The sequence below is a fragment of the Monodelphis domestica genome, chromosome 3 (genome assembly GCF_027887165.1).
Source record: "Monodelphis domestica isolate mMonDom1 chromosome 3, mMonDom1.pri, whole genome shotgun sequence".
Taxonomy (NCBI): Eukaryota; Metazoa; Chordata; class Mammalia; order Didelphimorphia; family Didelphidae; genus Monodelphis; species Monodelphis domestica.
In genome coordinates, this window is record NC_077229.1 from 111,394,293 (window position 1) to 111,401,261 (window position 6,969).

Below are 6,969 nucleotides of genomic sequence, written 5' to 3' on the forward strand. Positions count from 1 at the left end.
ATGGGGAAGGGGTAGGATTAAACAAGATGAGACTTGGGGAGATCCCTAGACAACCAGGTCACTGGTGTTTGAAGAGTGGTTTCCGTGACTTTTGCTGATAGGACACCCACCTAAAGCAGGGAGTTGTCCAACTGAAATATGGCCTGGTTGCATCACTCAAGCCCAATACAATATGATTTTAATTTTAATCAACATGTTTTGAATACTATACTAATTTTCCACCCTCTTATAAATGAACCCTGGGCCTAGCCGCTCCTTTTTCCCGGAAAGGAATGTAATTTAACCTGCTTGTCCTGGCCTAACGAGGCCTTCACCTTTCAGAGCTGAGCCTCCTTTCTCTGTTCAGAGATGGGTTCCCTAGCCCTAGGGTTCCCTCCCTCCTGGCCTCTTTCAGTCTTTTTCTAACTGCTTTTTCAGCCTAACTGGTAGGATTATTTTTATTCTATTTTATTTTATTTTTTGAAACATTCCCACCCATCTCAAGATTTCTTTCTTCTCAAACCCCCAACTCCTCAAAAATAAAAAAGGAAAAAAAAGTGAGGATGTAGCCTACGGAATTCGCCCTTCAAGCAGACTATCATTTTACAAGTACTGTATGACCTCATCCAACTTCCAAGGGCTCACCCAAAAAACTCTTCCACCTTTCCAAAGCCTATCTGTCTTTCAAAGCCTGCTTCAAGCCCCACCTGGCTGCAAGCCAGGAAGCCTTTCAGACAACTCTACAGCTTCTTTGCTTTCTCTTTTTCCTGCCTCCCTCTTATAAGAGACCTTTCTGCCTTTCTATTTGTTCCCCAGCACTTAATAGGAGACTCTGCATTTAAAAAGCCCTTGATAATTTTTTTTCATTTATTTATTTATTTATTCAATATTATTATTCGGTATTATATTTATCAGTGTATATTTCTCATTCCCTTCCTAGACTAGTAAATTCCATGAGGGCAGGAGACTGGATTTTATTCAAATTTGGTATTTTTCCAGTGCCTAGCACAGTGCTCTGGACATGGCAGGTGTTTAATAAATTTTCTTCTCCCACATCTAGAGGCCTTCATGCAGGAACTGACTCATTGATGCCTTTACAGAGATGTAATTCTTATTCACTGTGGGTTACACTGGATCCTCACTGAGTCCCTTTCAAGTTCTGAGGTCCCACGAGTCCCGTTCTTCAAGGCCCACATCTTCTAAAAAAACCTTCCTTGATGAATGAATACCAAAGTTGACACCAGCCCCATGATGTCACTGGTTGTCTTCTAAAATGAAAAATGAACAATAACAATATTGTAACATCTTTTTTTATTTTAAACCCTCACCTTCCATCTTAGAATAAATGCTATGTAGGGATTCCAAGGCAGAAGAGTGGTAAGGGCTAGGCAATGGGGGTTAAGTGACTTGCTCAGGGTCACACAGCTGGGAAGTATCTGAGGCCACATTTAAACCCAAGACCTCCTGTCTCTAGGTCTGACTCCATCCACCGAGCCACTGAACTGCCCCTGAAACTCTCCTTTTTATAAGTAAGCCCTGTGCTCCCTACTAGTGTGAGAAGGAAATCACTTTAAAAGACTGATATATATTAATTTAAGGTCGCCAAGGAATTCAGCTATGTAATTCCTAAATGACAACTCAAGTCAGCAGTCAACCTTTTATGGAGTTTAATTACAAACAGGAGGAAGAAAGGTATTAGAGATAGAGAGAGAGAGGGAGAGAGAAAGGGGAGAGAAGGGAATAGGGCTTAAATACCCCTTCTGTTTAGGCTGGGCCAAAAGGCCCAAGCCCTTAGATAGCTGAGGCAAAGAAAAGAGATCAGTCCCTATTACTCAGGTGACCAAAATGGAGAAACAGTCTCAGGGGCCTCCACCTCCAGCTTCCTTCAGAGCAAGCTTCTCAGAGCACAACCTCTCAGAGCAAAACCTCTCCAACCACACACCTCTAGTCCTCAGACCCCGCTATCTTTAAGGAAACCATCCAAGTTCCCTCCCCTCAGTTCTCACATCTACCAATCACTGTCCATGTCTTCCCTGTGCCAATGGTGGCTCTACCTTAACCCAGGACCGCCCAGAGGTCTGTGGCTTTGCACATGTCTGGTGAAGGTCATATTCTCAAATAATTAAATCTTGATCCTTTGCTGCAGCCCTTCCTAAATCTTGTTACCCTGAGTAGGGTGGAGATTGGAATAATTAAATTTTGATCTATGCTGCAGCCCTTTCCATTGTTCAGCAAAAGGTTTCTGTCCTAAAGTAATCTTAAGAAGGGAGGAGGAGGAACCTCCCTTGCCAATGGGGTTCACATTCCACTAGAGTTCCCACTATCAGTATGAAATTCCCTACAAGCATGAAACCTTCCAATGGTGAAATTTCCAACATTCACAAGTCTAAGAAATTTTAAGGTTTACACTAGACTGTAAGCTCCTTGAGGACAGAGACTGTGCCTGATAACAATGACTTAAACATGTGGTAAGGTATAATAGTAATGTTTTACAATGAGCTATTCACAGCAATACAATGATCCAAGACAATTCCAAAGGACTTAGGATGAAAAATGCTATCTAGCTCCAAAGAAAGAACTGATAGAGTCTGAATACAAATCAAAGCATACTTTTAAAACTTTATTTTTCTTAGGGTTTTGTTTTTGCTTTTTTTTTTGAGGGGGGGTCTGTGTTTTCTTTTGCAACATGGCTAATAAGGATATCTGCTTTGTGTGACTATGCATTTATAATCTATATCAAATTGCTTGTCTACTCAAGGAGTTGGTAGAGGAGGAAAGGAAGGAGAAAATTTGGAACTTGATTTTTTAAAAAAGAATGCTAAATTTTTTTTACATGTAATTGATAAAACAATACTATAGGGTAGAGTGTGTCAGTGTTGTTTCTTACAAATAAGGAAACTGAGGCTAAGGAACTTATCCAGCACCACACAGGACATTAGTGGGGGAGACAGGACTCCTTTTCTGGTCTACTAAATTCAAGTCCAGCCATTTTTCAATCACACCACACCTTCCACTTAGTATGAGAGATACTTTTTTTTTTGGTAGCATTAAGAAATCTCCTCCCAACTTGTTTTTCTTCCCTTCTCTTCTCCTCCTCCCTTCTCTCTATGTACCAGTTATCACTATAGACATTCTCTAGACCATTCACTCCCTCTTATCTGGCCCTTCAAAGCCTTCTGTTCATTTGTCTTTCCCTTCAATCACTCCCATTCCATTCCTGTTCCTCTTATTTCCTGTGTGACCTTAGACAAGTCATATTGTTTCTCTAGGTCTCTTTCTTCTATAAAATGGAGAGGGTTGGAGTAGATGACCTCAAAGGTTCCTTTCCAGATCCTATGATCTGTAAGAATGGCCTTCTCCATTTAAGGGAAGGGAAGTCACCCCCCTTCTTTTTTAACAGATCCCTGATGTCTAGAATGGACAAGAAGGTACCTGACAGGAGAGCGGCAACCAGGATGATGATGGGAACTGGGAACTGAGTCAGTAAGATCGGAGATGGATGGAGAGGAGGACAAAGGAGATAGCAGTCTTCTGATAATCAAGGGGTCACCATGTGGAAGAGGGGGTTTAGCTAGTGAGTTAATATAATTTGTATCTCTGCTCTGAGACTATTTAGCTTTGTGATCTTGCACAAGTCACTGAAAATAGTTGAGCTTTAATAGCCTTGTCTGTAAAATGAGGCTAATGAGTACTCACCCTACTTTCCTTGCAGGGTTGCTCTGGGGAAAGTGATTTAAAAATCATAAATGCCTCAATAGATCTGTGATCTCATTCATTCAGGTACTCCCTCCAATGGTGAGCCCACAGCCCATCTATCATCCGTGCCAGCTTCTTCTGTGTAACTCTTCCTTGTCATTCCATAAATCCCTCCACACAAGAACCACCCAATGATCTGGAAACGTTTCTCTAGGTTTCTTAATATTTCATGGGTACCAGGGCAATGCATGGGCTGTCCCCGATTCCCTTCCCTATTGTTCCAAGATAGTACTCACCATGAAATGTTAAATAATGGTGAGCTATGCTCCCTATCACTCTCATGACACCCCACTCCACTTTACACACCCTACATTCCAGCCAAATTGGCCTATTGCTGTTCCCTGAACTCAGCATTCTCCATTTGCACCAGCACAGCCTATGCTCCCCACCTCACCCTACTCCTCTCCCAATCTCAAAACCTTACCCTTCCACCTCTGCCTCTAAGAATTCTTAGGCACACTTGCTCTAGGAAGTCTTTCCTGACATCCCTCCAATTGTGTTCCCTCCTGACTCTACCATTCTCTACCCACTCAGGAGAAAGCAAGCTCCTTTGGGGATACACTTGCTTTTTATTTGAATCCCTGAATGCTTGTTAGATTAGGTTAGTGCCAGGCCTGGCACTGTTGGAGAGACCTGAGTTCAAAAATCCTGTCTCAGACATATATAGGTTATGTGACTTTGTGGTTGTTCACTCATTTCAGTCATGTCTGACTCTTTTTGACTTCTTTTTGGGGATTTTGTTGGCAACAATCCTGGAGTGTTTTGTCATTTCCTTCTCTAACTCATTTTTACAGATGAGGAACAGAAGCAAACAGGGTTAGGTGACTTACCTAGGGTCACACAGCTGGTACATGTCTAAGACTGGTTTTGAACTTGTGAAGATGAGTGTTCCTGATTCCAAGCCCAGTACTATATCCATTGTAGCTGCCTCATATGAGCTTTGGCAAGCTATTTAACCTCTATCTGCCTCAGTTTCCTCATTTTTAAAATGGGGATAATAATAGCACCTGCCTCCTAGAGTTGTTTTGAGGATTAAATAAGATAATAATTGTAAAGCACTTAGCATAGTGCCTGGCAGATATTGAGTAGTATATAAATATAAGATATTATTTTTATCAACTAAGACTAATGGGTAAAATTTAGAGGAGTGTCGATTTCAAATAACCACAAAGTACAAGATCAAGTGAATGTTGTGAAGATAGAATTAACTTTCCCCTTACCTATTTTTAGCTAATCAAATCAAGATGTTAAAGTACCCCTACTTACTTCCTGGCTGTGTGACCCTGGGCAAGTCACTTAACCCCCATTGCCTAGCCCTTACCACTCTTCTGTCTTGGAACCAATACACAGTATTGAATCCAAAATGTAAAATAAGTGTTTAAATTAAAGAAAAAAATCTGTCTATTTAGCTACATTTTTCCACTTTCACTCTTTCCACCTCTTTGTAAATAATATTTTTAAATAAGCAACCACAGTATTACTTTAGAACTTTAATATTAGCATAAAAACTTAATTTTAAATTCTTACAATACTTATTGAATAGAATTAGACCAATATATATAGAAGGGCAGCTAGGTGGTACAGTGGATAGAGTGTTGGACCTGGAGTCAGAAAAACTCATTGTCCTAAATTCAAATCTGGCTTCAGACCCTTATTAGCTGGGTGAGACTGGACAAGGCACTTGACCCTGTTTGCTTCAGTTTCCTCATCTATAAAATGAGCTAGAGAAGGAAAAGATAAATCACACCAGTATTCTCCCCCGTCCCCCCAAACCCAAATGAGATTATAAAGAGTCAGAGGCAACTGAAAAACAACTAAGCAATGCAAAACATATTGGGGGGGGGGGATGGCAAAATCACTTTCTTACACTTAGTTTAGATGTAGAGTGCATTGTATCAGGAGGAAATTAATTCATCATGGGGGTCCTTCAAGGAAAGTCTGGATGGCCACTTGTCAGGGAGATTGTAGAGAAGATTTCTACTCAAGTATGGATTAAAATAGATGGATATTGGGAACAGCTGGATAGCTCAGTGGATAGAGAGCCAGACTTCAAGATAGGAGATCCTGAGTTCAAATCTGGCCTCAGACACTTCCTAGCTGTGTGACTCTGGGCAAGTCATTTAGCCCCCATTGCCTAGCCCTTACTGTTCTTCTGCCTTGGAACCAATATCAAGTATTGATTCTAAGATGAAAGGTAAGGGCTTGAAAAAAAATAGATTAGTATTGAGATTCTCTCTCTGATTAAAAGAGTTGACATTACCTTAGCCTGCCTTTACAAGGCATTTGACTTCTCCTGTTGGTAAGGTTTTGATTTCTCCATGTGGTGGGTTTTCACAAGACCGAGTCATCCTTCCCTACCCTACCTCCTCTATATTCCCACCCAAGATTCTTGACCACTTCCATTGTCTCTTCCACCTTATTCCCCATTTGGTTTCATTCTATTGGATCACACTCTGCATTCTCTTCTATTGTCTCCTCCAATAGTGTGGGTTCTACATTCTAGTCCACCTTGAGAGCTATTGTGTTTCTCAGGCCAGTGGTTAATCCACCACCTCCCTTGAACTATAATAACTTTTCACCTTTTACAGGAATGGGGATGGTATCTTAACTAGAATTCCTGAGTTTCTCTGTCACACCCTGGGTACTGGGGTATCTTCCTGGTATAAAGACTGTATCAATGCCTACTATCATCTAAGAGAAAGCCACCGAATCACAGAATTAAGAGCCTGGAAAGGTCTTTAGAGACTACTTTGTGTAGCACGTTCTTTAAGTACTTTATGTAGGAATCGTGATAGATTTGCACAGCTTCACCCACATTCCTTCACCTCATCTCATTTCCTGTTAAAGTCTGTATACTTGTAAGACCATTGGTATAGGATTAAAAGTCAAGCACTCTTGAAATCCTGGAGCCAGAAGGGACCCAGGAGTATATTCTAGTCCAATCTTGTGCTTGAAACATGAATTCTTTCTATGGTGTGCCTGAAAGGTAGACATTCTCTTCGTGCTTAAACTCCTATAATGGTAGGAAGCTCATTCCATCTTGAAGCAGCCCATTCTGTTGTGGGAGAATTTTGACTTTTAGAAAGTTCTGCCTAATGTTGAACTAAAATGTATTTCCCCCCATAGTTCTGCTATGTAGACTTTGAAGTCTATTTCCATTCCAGATGTTACATAGGTAGCCATTGAACAAGCAAATTCATGGATTCACACTGAAATTATCCTGCAACTTCTAAT

The 6,969-nt window shown here is 40.9% G+C and overlaps 1 long non-coding RNA gene across 1 annotated transcript; it reads right to left on the reverse strand.

Annotated features, from left to right (window-relative positions):
* Positions 1-928: 928 nt before the first annotated feature.
* Positions 929-6,193, reverse strand: LOC103094687 (uncharacterized). Its single transcript, XR_465514.2, has 2 exons — positions 5,996-6,193; positions 929-1,247 (listed from the first exon to the last, which is right to left on the reverse strand). It is a non-coding gene; the product is annotated as an uncharacterized LOC103094687 (long non-coding RNA).
* Between the last annotated feature and the right edge of the window lie 776 nt (positions 6,194-6,969).